We start from the raw sequence: 14,310 nt of genomic DNA, 5'->3' as shown, positions 1-14,310 counted from the left end.
GAAGAAGAGGAGGAGGAGGAGTAAACTACCAACCAAAAAGGGCAATAGGGCCAGGCTCATGAGAGTCAGAGCATTCCAGCCCAGAAAGCACATGTTCCAAGCATATATGACAAGAATGCATGGAAGGTTTTAAAAAGGAATAAAGGTTGTTTTTGACTGAAAACAATTAGGTAGAGTAAACCCCCAGAATTCCAAAAACCAAGGCATGTAGGAGTAACCCTTCCTGAAATGAGAAGACGCACCTATGTCATGGAACTTTGGAAACCATGGTAAGATAGACTGTCCAGTTTGCCCTCCTAACCAGCTCTAGGCCTACAGTTCAGCAGTAGGCATGCAATCACATGACTACAGCCGTCACCATCACCCACAGAATTTCTTCCATCGTATACAGATGAGACGCCGTCCTCCCTGAACTCTGGCTCCAGCTTCTCTAGCCAGCACCCACCATCCCACTTCATCTCTGGGAGTTTGGAGGAGTCAAATAGCCTCCGGGTTCTCAGGGCTCAGCCGTGCCGATGCTGCCTGTGTTGATGTCTTCCTTTTTAGAAAGGAACGCTATTCCATGTTGGGTGTCTCTGCCCACTCGTCAATCAGCCAGTGGACACAGGTTGTTTCCCTCCTGGCTGCTGTGCACAGTGCTGCTGTGATAAGCACACAGCCCTGGACAGCCCAGGCGTCATCGCTTTGGAGCTACACTCCATCTTCAATGTATCTTGAAAATTGGTTTTGTCTTTCCTTGAGCTGTTTTCATACCCACTTGTAAAAAAAAAATTCTTACATTGGTTTATTTAAGATGTGTTTGCAATAAATATTTTCACATCTGTAACTACAGCTACTGCTAAATAAGATTTCCACTAACAAATACTTCAGGAGTTAAAAGAGATATGAAAAGGAAGGAGAGACACGGGGAAAGAAGAGGCAGGGTAGCCAAGGGAGGAGGAGGGCTGTAAAACCCTGACCCACATCCCTGGACTGAGCTGTGTCGGGGGGTTATCCTGCTATGGCCTCTCCTCTTCTTCTACCATCTATAGCTCTCTTCCTTCCTACTCTCCTATGTCCCTTTTAGGACGCACCGAGTCTTTCTGTCTTCCAGTTAGCCTTTGCTTCTTTGAAACTGTCCACAGTTCCTGGGATACGATGGCACCCCTCCCAAGGCCAGTCCTCACCACAGTCACTAAGCAGGGAGACACAGGTGTGGTTGGAGGATGTGGTAAGTACAGAAAAATAAACTTCACTTCTCACTTGTCGTATCTGAAGATCCAATTGTGCCCCGGTGTGGTGACAGTTAAGAATGCAGACCCAAGAGCACCCGACAGTGTGGGTGTGACAAACTTACACAGAGCCCTGTGCATCATGCCGTGTTTGGTAAGTGGGTGACAGAGATGCCCGCCAGCTCCCTGCAGGCTGTGGCTTGTGGGGTGCCTAAGAGGAGATGCACTGGAACCAGATGCTATGCTTATTTAGCCATCGACTCGGTCCCTCGGTAAATGTTTCTAAAATGTCTTTTTCTCTTCGCCCCCAAGTACTGCAAGCAGATGCTTAATAATAGGACAAACTCCTTCCGTGAAGCAGCATCGTGCAAAGCTGTGCTTGTCCACATGAACATGAGAGGAAGTGTGGGCACTCCTACCCCAGAGCCTGCAACTATGCTGCAAAGCAACCCTAGCAAGCTCGCGTTCCTTCCATCTATACTTCTCTAGGAGAAAGCCGTGGCTGGCCTGCCTGAAGGCAGCTGCGCACAGATGTGTGTGAGCAAGGGCAGAATAGTCCCGGTAACAGACCCAAAGAAAGTCTATAGATGACCCAAAGCTGAAAACCTTTGGCAGCCTCTTTGGTAACCAGTCACGTCGACTACTCAAAATGCAGGATATCTTTGGAAAATGAGGATAATAGGATAGTTAGACCTCTGGTCACTAATATCATCAAATAGTCCAAGAAGCCTTGAGAGCCCACACGTGCATGTATGGGTGTACACTCATGTACCTATGCAACATTGCATGGAAAGGGAGAGGCACTTGGGGGAAAAGAGAGACCTCCCTACCCCTCCTAGCCCTGAGATGTATCTCAGTACAAAGAAGCCAGAAACCCCAAGCGGCTCACTAACTTGATTGTCAAGTTTCAGAGAAGCTAGCTAAGTCTCACGAATGGCTATGTGGCCCAAAGATCCTGAATCTCTTCCCCCTCGCTCCCACTGAGCCCCCAGTGACACCCATAACTCCTAGCTCACATGCACAGGTCCCTAATTCCATAAAGAGCTGCTTCCTGATTTCATTATCTGCATGATGAAGTTCCCTCTCGTCCTGGGGCCGACCTTCCCTTTGCTTATCTGATGGCATGAAGTAAATCAAAGGCCGCCTGCTTCTGAGGCCTGAGAGCAGCAAATGATCCCTCCCTCAGGGGTGAGAGAGTCCCAAACACCTCATTAGATACTAGTTGCTACTTATTTCCAGAAAGAGAATTCCCACTCACTCTAAGTTAGGAGGCTTCTGGGGGAGGGAGCAACCTGCACTGTCTACCAGCATGCCTGCACCTCCCCCTCACACCCCTGCCTCTCATACAACTGCAATGCTGTCCATTGTATCTCACGCCCCTTAATTAGTTTGTTGTTGTTTTGAAACCATGTCTTACAATGTAACTGTGGCCTCAAACTAAGTATGTTGACCAGGCTGGCCTTAACCGCACAGAGATTTCCCCAGCCTCTGCCTCCTGAATGCTAGGATTAAAGGTGTACACCACCCGACCCATCCTTTGTTACATTAGTGCTTAACAGTCTTCTCTTTAAAGGAATTTGGTCCTATCCTCAAGAACGTGTAACACCACTAGTTAAATGATTCTCTCTAGCACACATTCAAAAAAAATGCATAATCAATCAAGCTAACAGATTTGTAATCAAATAAACACTATGGTTCAAACACTTCCTAAAACGCCACTCCAGGGCCACAGCTGAAGGTGTGGTGTGTTCTGGGCACTTGAGAAGACAAAGCTTGCCTCCCTGTATTTCCCCATTGTAGGACCACAGCCCAGGCCACGAAGCACACAAGGCTATGGAGAGCGGTCTCCATCTAGTGGTCACTTCTCTCATTACATTGGAGAGGCACGTTCTTTCTGTTCCCACGGGTGGGGAGCGGGGGTTTTCCTGGACTCTTTAATGAAATTAAATGAGGGTGATGGTTTCATAACCTTCCGAATACGATGAGAATCATTTACATGAGCATATTAAGGAGACTATAATATTGACAGTTTGTTTTCCGAGTTTTAAAAAGAATTGTGTGAAAAGTGTCTCATGAGCAGAAAGGAATGGTCCGCATCTAAGGTAGACTTACATGGCCTGAAGCCCAGTTATCCTCCCACGATAGTGGAAATGTGAAGTCTGACACCCAGGGACCCCAGGTCAGAAAAACAGAAACAGTTGTTTCATGTGTGTTTGGAAACCTTGTCTCCGTTTCTCGGGAAGGCAGTCTGCCCCCGACCCCTTCTCTGAGATTGACTAAGTTGTTTCTTTTTAAGGCCACCTTCCCCCACTGAGACTCCAGGGCTGCAATTACTGATCTGAGCCCCACACACAGGCCTTCACTCCTGCTCCACTGGGCTGGTGGGTGTGGTTAAATTATGATGTTTTATTCTAGGGGAGTAAGAAACATCTGCTTCTTGATGGGAGCCGTGTGTTATTACAAGACCCTAAGTCAGGCATTTTAACACGATATATTCCTCGCAATTAGACTCGCCACACAGAATACCGACGCAGAATTCCCACTAATGTTCTCATCGCACACCAACTCCAGGACCTTCCTCTGCACCTCCATGGGATTGATCAGTGCAATTATTCTGTAAAGGTCTTTGTCAGTGGATTCAAAATAACCAGAAACAGTAATTATTATTATTTAGGATTCAAGTGTTAATTTTCCAGCTGAGATGCAGCTACAGCCACACACAGCTACAGGTGTGGATCAGAAGAAAAAAACAAAGTTGTCTGCACAGAGCATAGCTTCATATCTTCAGAAGGGATCCTGAGAACAGCGCCTTGCAGCTCTACGTGGCAGCCCGTCGTACGAGAACAAGCTGCCTGTGCAAGGGTTGAAGATGCTGCTACAGGGTCTCTGAGGACACAGGGTGGTTCCAGGCTTGGGGGGCACTTGTTACCCACACCCTAAGGGGTCCTCCTCGGTCATATCAGGAAGTCTCTTTACCAGCAAACCTGAAGTACTGCCTGAAGCAAGAGACGGATGGTGCTGCCTCCAGGGTACCAGCTCCAGCTCAGAGCAGGGCTAGAATGCAAAGTGTAAGCATCCACCATCCACCTGGGATGAACTGGAAGAGAGCCGCATCCATGTGCGGCCCTAGGCCAGACTCTGGGATGCTCTGCCTACCTCTTCTCTAATGCCCGCCTTTCCTGTCAGGCTCTGCTTGCTTGCCTTGCCCTTCAGAGCTGTGAACCCTAAACAGATCCCACCCAGAGGTCCACCTTCAAGCCAGACCCAATCTATGATGCAAGGGGCAGCCTAGGAGACAAAGAATCACCCCGCCAGAGTATCGGCATCGCAGAACCTATGAGAGCACTGAGACAGATTGACCAAGGAAAGAGACTGGAAGCAAGGAAGGCAGGAGTCGTGAGGGAAAGTGACATCAACTGTCAACTGTGCCAACAATGAAATCACTGTGGTGCCATCTAGGGATCCATCCCATATACAGACACCAAACATGGATGCTATTGTGGATGCCAGGAAGTGCTTGATGATGGAAGCCTGATATGGCTGTCTCCTGAGAGGCTCTGCCAGAGCCTGACAAATACAGAGACGGATGCTCAAAGCCAACCATTGGACTGAGCACGGGGTCCCCAATGGAGGAGTTGGAGAAGTGACTGAAGGAGCTGAGGGGGATTGCAGCCCCATGGAGGGAGCAACAGTGTCAACAAGCTGGACCCCTGGAGCCCCCAGGAACTGGACCACCAACCAAAGAATACACATGGAGGGACCCAGGGCGCTGGCCACATATGTGGCAGAGGATAGCCTTGCTGGACATCAGTGGGAGGAGAGGCCCTTGGCCCTGAGAGTGTTTGATGCCTCAGTGTAGGAGAATGCCAGGGCGGGAAGATGGAAGTGGGTGGGTGGGTGGGGGAGCACCCACTTATAGAGGCAGGGGGAGGGGACTGGGATAGGGTTGTTCTGAAGGGGAGACCTGGAAAGGGGAAAACATTTGAAATGTAAATAAAGAAAATATACAATTTTTTTAAAAAAATAAAAAATACTGTGGTGAGCACACCAACCTCTGTACACAACATGAAAAAACTAAAAAGACACAAATAATCAGAAGTGTCTCAGGAAGAAATAAAATGCCCGAACAGCCTATAGCGGGTAAAGGAAATTAATTGCGACTAAAAACATATCCACAGAAGAAAGCTCAGACCCAGCTCACGTCTCTCAAGACGCTGAAGAAAACATCGCACCAATCCTACACAACTCTTTCTGGAAAAGGATTAGATAGATAACACTTCTGAGCTCATTCTACGAAGCAGGTGTCACCCTGATACCAAAGTTCCAGTGGCACGAAATAGTATCCTGAGCCATGGCCAACTGTAAGATAGTGCACGTTTGTTCTCACATCTAACAATCCACCAATTTGTAGAAAATGTGGGGAAAGAATAATAAGGCGCAACATCTGTTTGTGATTTAAAAAACAAAAAACAAAAACAAAAACAAAAACAAAAAACCCAAAACCTTTCAACAAACAGAGTCTGGGAAGAAGCGGTTGTTCTCAATCTACTAACGGCAATGTACGAAGCCCACAGCTAGCATCAGAGATGACGGTAAAAGGCTGAGCCCCTCCCCTGTAGATACAGAGCAAGAAGTCTGTTCTGACCCTTCTGCCCCGCACTGTGCTCCAAGTTTAAGACTTCTACAGGGAAGAGAGGGAAAAAGAAAGTGGATCAGAGCCACAGATACTGAAAGAAATTTGCTAACAACCAACACCATCTGCATCTCATAGATAGATAATAGATGGATGGATAGATAGACTACAAAAGAAAAGACCAACTCAATGTGATAACATCAGGATTATGGAACACAAAATCTATAACATTTTTGTATGCTATCAGCAAGCAACCTAAGCACCCTATTTACAAAACAATTCCACTAAAAACAGCCCCAACAAGAATGGAATGCCAGCTCGGTGAGCAAACGCCTTCAATCTCAGCACGCAGGAAGATCTCTGTGAGATTCCAGGCCAGCTGCATCTGCTCAATGAGCTCCAGTCCAGTCAGGGCTACAGAGCGAGCGAGCGAGATCCGGTCTAGAGAGCAATTTTAAAAGGAAACGCTTTGTATTAAATGTAACAAAAGCATGTTACATTTATTCTCTAAAGGTTGCAGACGCGTGAGAGCTGGGTTCACATACCAAACATAGCCCTAAGTAAACAGAGACAACCTACACCCACATGTTAACAGATTTAATCGTGTTTATGTTTATCAGCTCTCCGCAAATTGCTACAAATTCAACGCAGTCACCGTTAAAATGTCTGTATGTCTGTACGCTTCTGTGGAAATAGATAAAGCCAAGCTGTTCGTTTACATGGATATGAAGAGAATCTGGAATAAGCAGAACATCATGAGAGAGAAAGAATTCAGAGAACACGCACTACTAAATTTCAAACTCGTTATGAAGCTACGGCGTCGTGGTCATGTGGCATTACTGTAGAGCAGACCTAGGGATCTTAGAACAGAAATCCAAGTAGTGGATGCTGGTCTCACTGGTATGGCATGGTGATGTGGAGCCACTGGGTGGAGGTCAGGATGGCAGAGGACCATCTGGACTTTATCCTGTATCTGCCCTGCAGTACTTGTCTAGGACACTAGCCCGTTCTGTTTTGAATTACACTAATGGTCCTATTTATTTATTTAGGTTGTTTTCGAGTGTCCTGGAACTCACTTTGTAGACCAGGCTGGCCTCAAACTCAGAATTTTGCCTGCCTCTGCCTCTGCCTCTGCCTCTGCCTCCCAAGTGCTGGGATCAAAGGCATGTGCCACCACTGCCTGGCTACAGTGGTCCATCTTGAGACCTATTTTTTATAAACTCTCTCCGGTGAGTGGAGAAAATAAGATGAGAAGCAAATTGGGTGATGATTTGTGTATAAGTCATAAGCAAATTTATTCATCGAGGCCATTTCCTCTGGCCTTTAAAACTGTTCATTATGAAAAATTTCAAACACATGCAAAAATGTTGACAGTCCTCTAGCAGTCACAAGTGCAAACCCACCTGGTTCCAGTTACCTGATAGCTCTCTAATCCAGACTATCCTGAGGCAGACCCCAGACAGCCAACCTTTCCATCTTTAAGGATTCTGGCATGCACCTCTTAGTGATAAGGGCTCTTAAATAAAGGTTTAACCCACCACTAAGCTCCTGTTGGTTTCTTCATATAAACAGACACCTTCCCCGGGCTGCATGGATTATCTACACTCAGCCTAGGGAGCCAGAGGTCTCCAACAGGACCTCGAAGACACATAGGAAAAGACCAAGCAAGCAAATTTTAGACCATTGTCCAATATTGTACCGGTCCCCGCTGGAAAGCACACATTATCATGTGCAGCGGCTGGCAACCTGTAGCAGTTTAGCTGCCAGAATAAACAGTGTTAGGATCCTGACCACTTACTCTCCTTGTGCCATGTGCTGAGGGTTTTTCTGGGGGACAGAGACAGCGCTGGAGAAGCTCAAAGCTGCTCAAGGCCTCCCTTCAGCCCTACAGGGCTCTCCCTGGAAACCCAGTCCCACACCTGGCAGTGTGAGGCACCAAATGAAAGTCTGTAGGCTGCAAGTGTGAATCAGAGTCACTGAAATTCCTGGCTTCCTTAATGCCTGACTTGTAATAACAATAGGAAATTAGACCCAAGCTGAGTGCAAAAACTCTGCATGCTGCATTTGGCCACGCCCCCATCTCTGGCAGTATTAATGTTCTGTGCTGAAATCAAACCCTCCTCACAGTCGAACGACACTGGGATCCCAATCGTGAAAAGAGTGCAACTTGGAGGATCCAGAAGAGCATGGGTGAGTAGTGAGACCTACCCCAGTCTTCTGTCTGCCCTGATGGCTCCACTGCACCGAGAAGTGACAGAAAACACATGCTTTCCCCTCCACTCACATCTGCCCTACACAGCATAGCAGCTACTCTCATGGTGATAAACCCCAGCTGTTGTCACATCCCCTTGCGTCTCTACCTTCTCCATGGAGCATAAGGGAGCTATCCCAGCTTCCCAGGATTCACATAACATGTACTACTGCCCCCTTTAAAAACAAAGGCAAAACTGAAAATGCGGCACGCCCCTTTTAGCAAAAATGCATCTTTGCAAGATTGCTCTGTTCCCCAAGAGACACTTCCCTTGAAAGTTCAGTGCTGTGTGGTCCAACCTACAGGAAAGTGTCAGGACACAGTGGGCCATGGATAAATGGGAAGGTCTAGAAAGCCCGTGTCGTCAACATGTCTCAGAGCACAGCCATTCTGAGGTTAATCCATCAAGTAACAACAAATGAGACGCAGCCTGCTGTGTTTGTGGGCATCTTATGGTGCTCACGTCTGTCTCTCTGAAGCCCACACCAAAAGCATTTCTTCCTCTAGACCTCCTTCCTAGCAGAAACCTTCTTTAAGGACCCCTTCATCCTCCAACCCATTCCTCAAAATAAGAGGGCTATGAGACCCCACCGCCTTTGAGGCTAGGGCTTAGAAATCAGGCCAGGGGCTGGAGAGATGGCTCAGTGGTTAAGGGCACTTGCTACTCTTCTGAAGATCAAATCCCTGCAACCACATGGTGGCTCACAACCATCTGTAATGGGATCTGATGCCCTCTTCTGGCCTACAAGTGTACATGCAGACAGAGTACTCATATACATAAAAATAAATCTCTTTAAAAATATATCTATACTCGGGGCTGGAGAGATGGCTCTGCAGTTAAAAGCACTGATTGCTCTTCCAAAGGTCCTGAGTTCAAATCCCAACAACCACATGGTGGCTCACAACCATCCATAATGAAATCTGACACCCTCTTCTGTTGTGTCTGAAGACAGCTACAGTGTACTAACATATAATAATAAATAAATCTTTGGGCCAGAGCGAGCAGGGCTGGAGTGAGCAGAGGTTCTGAGTTCAATTCCCAGTGACCACATGATGGCTCACAACCATCTGTACAGCTACAGTGTGTGTGTGTGTATATATATATATATATATATATATAAATCATTTTTTAAAAGACACATAATCCAGGTATGAAAGAAGGAAGGAAGGAACAAAGAAAGAAGTAAAGAAAAAGAAATGAGGCCAAAGGGAAGAGAAAAATCAGAAGGCAGGAACAGGGAGGAAGTCAGTGTCCCTTTAAATCTTTGCAAGCCCGTTTCAAACAGAGCAGGAAGATGGGAGGGTATGTCCACTTCTGACAAGAAAGCATCCTAGACACTCTGAAGGCCTCATGCAGCAAAATATCTAAACTCCAACTTAGGATTCAGTTTTTCATGTCAGCATTGGGCTTGAAGAAGAAAAGGGATAGCTTCAAAACTCCCAACCAAGAAAACCCTTGTCACCTGGCTGTCAAGGAAGGAAATGCAAGACTATAATATGAGAGAAGCTGCCCGAGGGAACATGCTCTCCTGGAACCACCCAGAGGGCCGCAGGGTACAGCCTGCCCTGAAAGGGTGCAAGGGTGCTCCCATTTGGTCCATGGCCCTTGCCAGCAGCAAATGCTACCAAGTGTCCACAAAGTAATACCAACCAAAATGTGCTCATAGAGAACACAGACACACACAGCACACCCCTGGGATGGAAGCTAAGGGATTCAAAGCAGGTGGATCACAGAACATCAACTGCTCAAAATGTAAAGTGTGTAACTTTAAAAGTCAGATGTGAGTCATTATCAAAACAGTCACCAAAATGAGAAATTAAAACTGGGTAGAAAATGAAGAACTTTCAAAAAAATTGAAGAGGTTTATAAATGCAAATATCAATTGTTGAATTAAAATCTCAAAGTAGGAGACAACAGACTGGCGAGCACAGACTAATACAGAGAGTGTGGGCCTGAGGAGACTAAACTTCTGCTTATAAGGAAGTCAGGAAAGGAAATGTGACTCACATGACTAGGAGGGGGAGTCGGAGACTCGGAAGTGCCAACTGATAGCTTGCTCCGAGTTCCAGGGAGACCACAGGGGAAGGGGAGGTTGAAGGCTTTGGAACTAACAAATCCACAATATTGTATTCCAGGCTGAGTGGATGGGAAGAGAGTCACCCTCCTGTCACAAATCAAAGAGCGTGGCACTGGAGAGACCGTTCAGCAGCTAGGGGCAGGGGCTGCTCTTTCAGGGGACCCAGGTTCTGTTCCCAGCCTCTGTCACTGGTCTGACAATGGCCATTTTTAAAATCAGAAAATCACAGGGAATTAAGGGGATGTGAGGAAATCACGACCCTTGTTTAAAACTGATGGAGACATAAGAGCATGCGGCCCCTGATCTAAAATCAACAATGCCTCAAAACACTAAGCTTGGTGTGTAAAGATGTACTACACCAAACTTTCAAAACAGAACCAGAAATAGAAAATAAGGGAAGCCCCCCAAGCTGTTCCACAAGACGGGTGAAGTTGTGGTGCCAAATTAAGCCTGGATAAGATGGAGAGGAGACCTCAGAGGTGATCTCACTCAGATACATGAGGTTCCAGGGGAAACACTATCCGGAATTAAGTGAGCTTATCTCAGGAACACAGTTTTATTTAGGTATAGATAGAATCCTAAACACATATATATTCAAGTGTGCATATACGCATGTAAGCTAGTCTGTCAGCTGATGAAGGCTGATATTTGACAATGTTCTGAAATAGCCATAAGGATATTTCAGGAGGGGCTGGAGAGATGGCTCAGCAGCTAAGAGACTGACTGCCCTTCCGAAGGTCCTGAGTTTGAATCCCAGAAACCACATGGTGGCTCACAACCATCCGTAATGAGATCTGACACCCTCTTCTGGGGTGTCTGAAGACAGCTACAGTGTGCTTACTTAGAATAACTAAATAAATCTTTTTTTTTAAGAGAATATTTCAGGAGATGAGGAATAGATTTGTGGTGGTTTGAGTGATAATGGCCCCCATAGGAGCGTGTATTTGAATGTTTGGTCCTTAGTTGTTGGAACTGGTTGGTAAAAGTTAGAAGGTGTGACCTTATTGGGGAAGGTATCTCAATGGGGGTTGGTGGCTTTGAGGTTTCAAAAGCCCACACTATTCCACTTGGCTCTCTCTCCCTGCCTTGGGTTTGTGGATCAGGTGCAAGCTCTCAGGTACTGCTCCAGCGCCATGCTTGCCTGCCTGCTGCCGTGCTCGCCACCATGTTGGTTGAAGATTCGTTCTAAGAGACTGAAACAGAGTCCCCAGTTAAGTGGTTTGTTGCTAGGTTTTTTTTGTTTGTTTGTTTGTTTTAATAAGTTGCCTTGGTCAAAGTGTCTCTTTACAGCAATAGAAAAGTAACTAAGACAAGATTCTAGTTTCGCTCCCTTGAAAAAGAGCATCTGCCTTAGCAGACAGTAAGAACATGTTAGAATTCTCCTTTTAACATCTAGAATGAAGTGGGGACTCCGTCACGGGTAACCCTGGTCACCTCTGTCTAGAAAATAGACCACGATAGCAGGCCAAGAGATGAAGTTGGGAAGAAGTGCGACGGTTTGTAAATGATGTGACTTTTCATAGAAAATGCCACAGACTCTACTGATGCCTCTAGAAAGAAACGGTCTTTGTCCTCACAGTCCTAACGACTGAATCCAGGCCTTACCAGGCAAGTGTTTTACCACCGAGTCTTACTTACCCATGTAGAGATGGAAGATCTTCGTGTAGTGATGTTCGGTCAGAACTTGATTGAAGTCTCCTATACCAGCAATGCTGAAAATCCTACAGCTCATACTGCTGTGCTAAACACCACAACCCAAAGCAACTTTGGGAGGAAGAGGTTTTCTTCAGTTTACAGTGCCACATCTTAGTCCACCATCAAAGGAAGTCAAGGCAGGAGCCTGGGGGCAAGAACTGAAGCAATGAAGGTTTAACCCAAGTTGTAATGGGAACCCCAAGACGTTGGTGGTGCCTGGAATGCGGTCCATGTGCAGGAAAGCTGTGGACACTGAGTGGAACCAGCTCAAGAAAGATCCCTGATACTGCTGCAGGCAATAGAGTCAGAGTGACTATCTGTTGCAGGTCAAAGTCTACTATGTCTGGATAGCTCCTCCGAATTCGGTGCAAAATGCAAGACTCCCCTTTCTTAGAGGGGCTCCCTCTTCTCTGCCTGATCTGGGGTGCCTGGCCCCTGAGGAATGTCACGTAGTCCTTGGAAAACCTACAAGTTCAACTTCCTCTTTCCCAATCAGAACCCATCTTATTAAGGACCTGAGACTCCTGGAATGCCTCCCCATACAAATGAGGCAGTCACAGGATGTTTAAGCTCCAGCCAATGATTTTACATTCACCCTGAAAATTCTACCCACTCTCCAAGGTCCATATATAGCCCTTGGTCACCCTGAATAAAGTATATGCTCACCAGTTGTTTCACTGGACTGTATAAGAGAGCTGTTTCATTGAATATATCTTCCAAAACAGCTGTAACACTAAAATCCTCAGAGAAGGGCCCCTCTCCCCTCTGCACTTGCTCCCAGCCAGACTGGGATCCTCAGACCCCATATGTTCTGGACTCCACTTTATCCTTGCAGCCGGGTGTGCAACTGCACCTGGATACTTGGGGGAGAAAGCAGAGGACTCAGAACCACAGCTGGTTTCCCGATACACATACAACTATCCAAGACCATCAGAGCCTAGGTGGTGCCACCACATGTCCCAGATGTCAGACGTAGAGCAGTCAGTGCTCTTAAGTGCTGGGCCATTTCTCCAGCCCCTCCTGAAGTATTCTTATGGCTATTTCAGAACATTATCAAATATCAGCCTTCATCAGCTGACAGACTAGCTTACATGCATCTATGCACACTTGAATACAGACGTGGGGTTTGATGTTTGCTCGATGGAATTTTATCATGGTTTAGTCTTGTTTTTCCTTCCTATCCTGTGGTGGTTCTTCCTCCTGCTCCTCCTCCTCTTCCTCTTCCTCCTCCTCTTCCTTTTCTTTATCATCGGTGTAAGGGTTTATTTTAATTGTCAACTAAAGTGGATTTAGAGTCGGCATGGAAACACACCTCTGTTTAACTAAGTATGAAAACCCAGGTGGACTGTGGACAGCCCCATTGCACAGGGTGGGGTTCTGGACAGAGTAAAGCAAGCAGTGAGCTGGGTACCAGCATCCCTGCCCTCTGCCTCAAGACTCTAGACACCACCTGAAGAACTGTCCTGAACTTCCAGTACCACTCATCTCCCGTCACATTAACTAGTACTGAAGGTTTCCTCTGTGCTATTGGATACTGGAAGTATGTAACCTGGTTTTAGTTTTAGGGAAGCTCGTAGTTAAGGTCCTTGAGGCTCAGAAAGGACGTTAGACTTTTGAGCAACGCTGGAACTGTTAAGAATGTGGGGACTTTCGCTGGACATGGTGGCGCATGCCTTTAATCCCATTAGTTGGGAAGTGGGGCCAGACGGATCTCTGTGAGTTCGAGGCCAGACTGGTATACAAAGTGAGTTCCAGGACAGCCAGGGCAACACACAAAAACCCAGTCTTGGAAAAAAAAACAAAACAAAACAAAACAAATGAATGTGAGTGCATTTTGCATTATAAGGTGGTTGGCCGTGAGCATATGGGAGTTGGATAGAATTGTGTGGCTGAGTGTAAAACATCTCCCAGAAAGTTACCTTTAAAGTCATGGTCCCCACCAATAGAACAGTTCGGGGAGGTTGTGAGTGGCTGACACAAGTATGTCACTAAGTGGGTCATTAAGGTTATAGCCTGGCCCTTATTCCAAACCAAGAGCTTTCCTTTCCAGTTGCCAAGATGTGGCCAGCTGCCCTGGTCTAACCCATGCCAGCTCCCATGCTTTCCCCACCAAGGACACCAATAACCCTGAAATTATGAGGCAATAAGCTCCTGGTCCCTAAGGTTGTTTCCGACGAGTGTTGGTCACAACAACAACAACAACATTAACAAAACTATAATGTGATGTTTGGTTTCTTAGGCATACAGTAGATAAGATTTACAGACTCATCAAGGCTTCCATGCAGATTTCAAAGGAAAGGCCGAGATGCCAAGCAGTGTGCAACAGGACCAGAGTAGACCCAAAGAGTGCAATACCTGACACCGTGGTAATCAAGCTGGATCCATACTGGAAAACTTAGGGCAGAGTTTTCATCATCATGCCAGGACTGCTAAAGCCAAGGG

This window comes from Mus musculus, chromosome 18, assembly GCF_000001635.26.
Source record: "Mus musculus strain C57BL/6J chromosome 18, GRCm38.p6 C57BL/6J".
Classification (NCBI taxonomy): Eukaryota; Metazoa; Chordata; class Mammalia; order Rodentia; family Muridae; genus Mus; species Mus musculus.
This window is presented reverse-complemented; position numbering follows the sequence as displayed.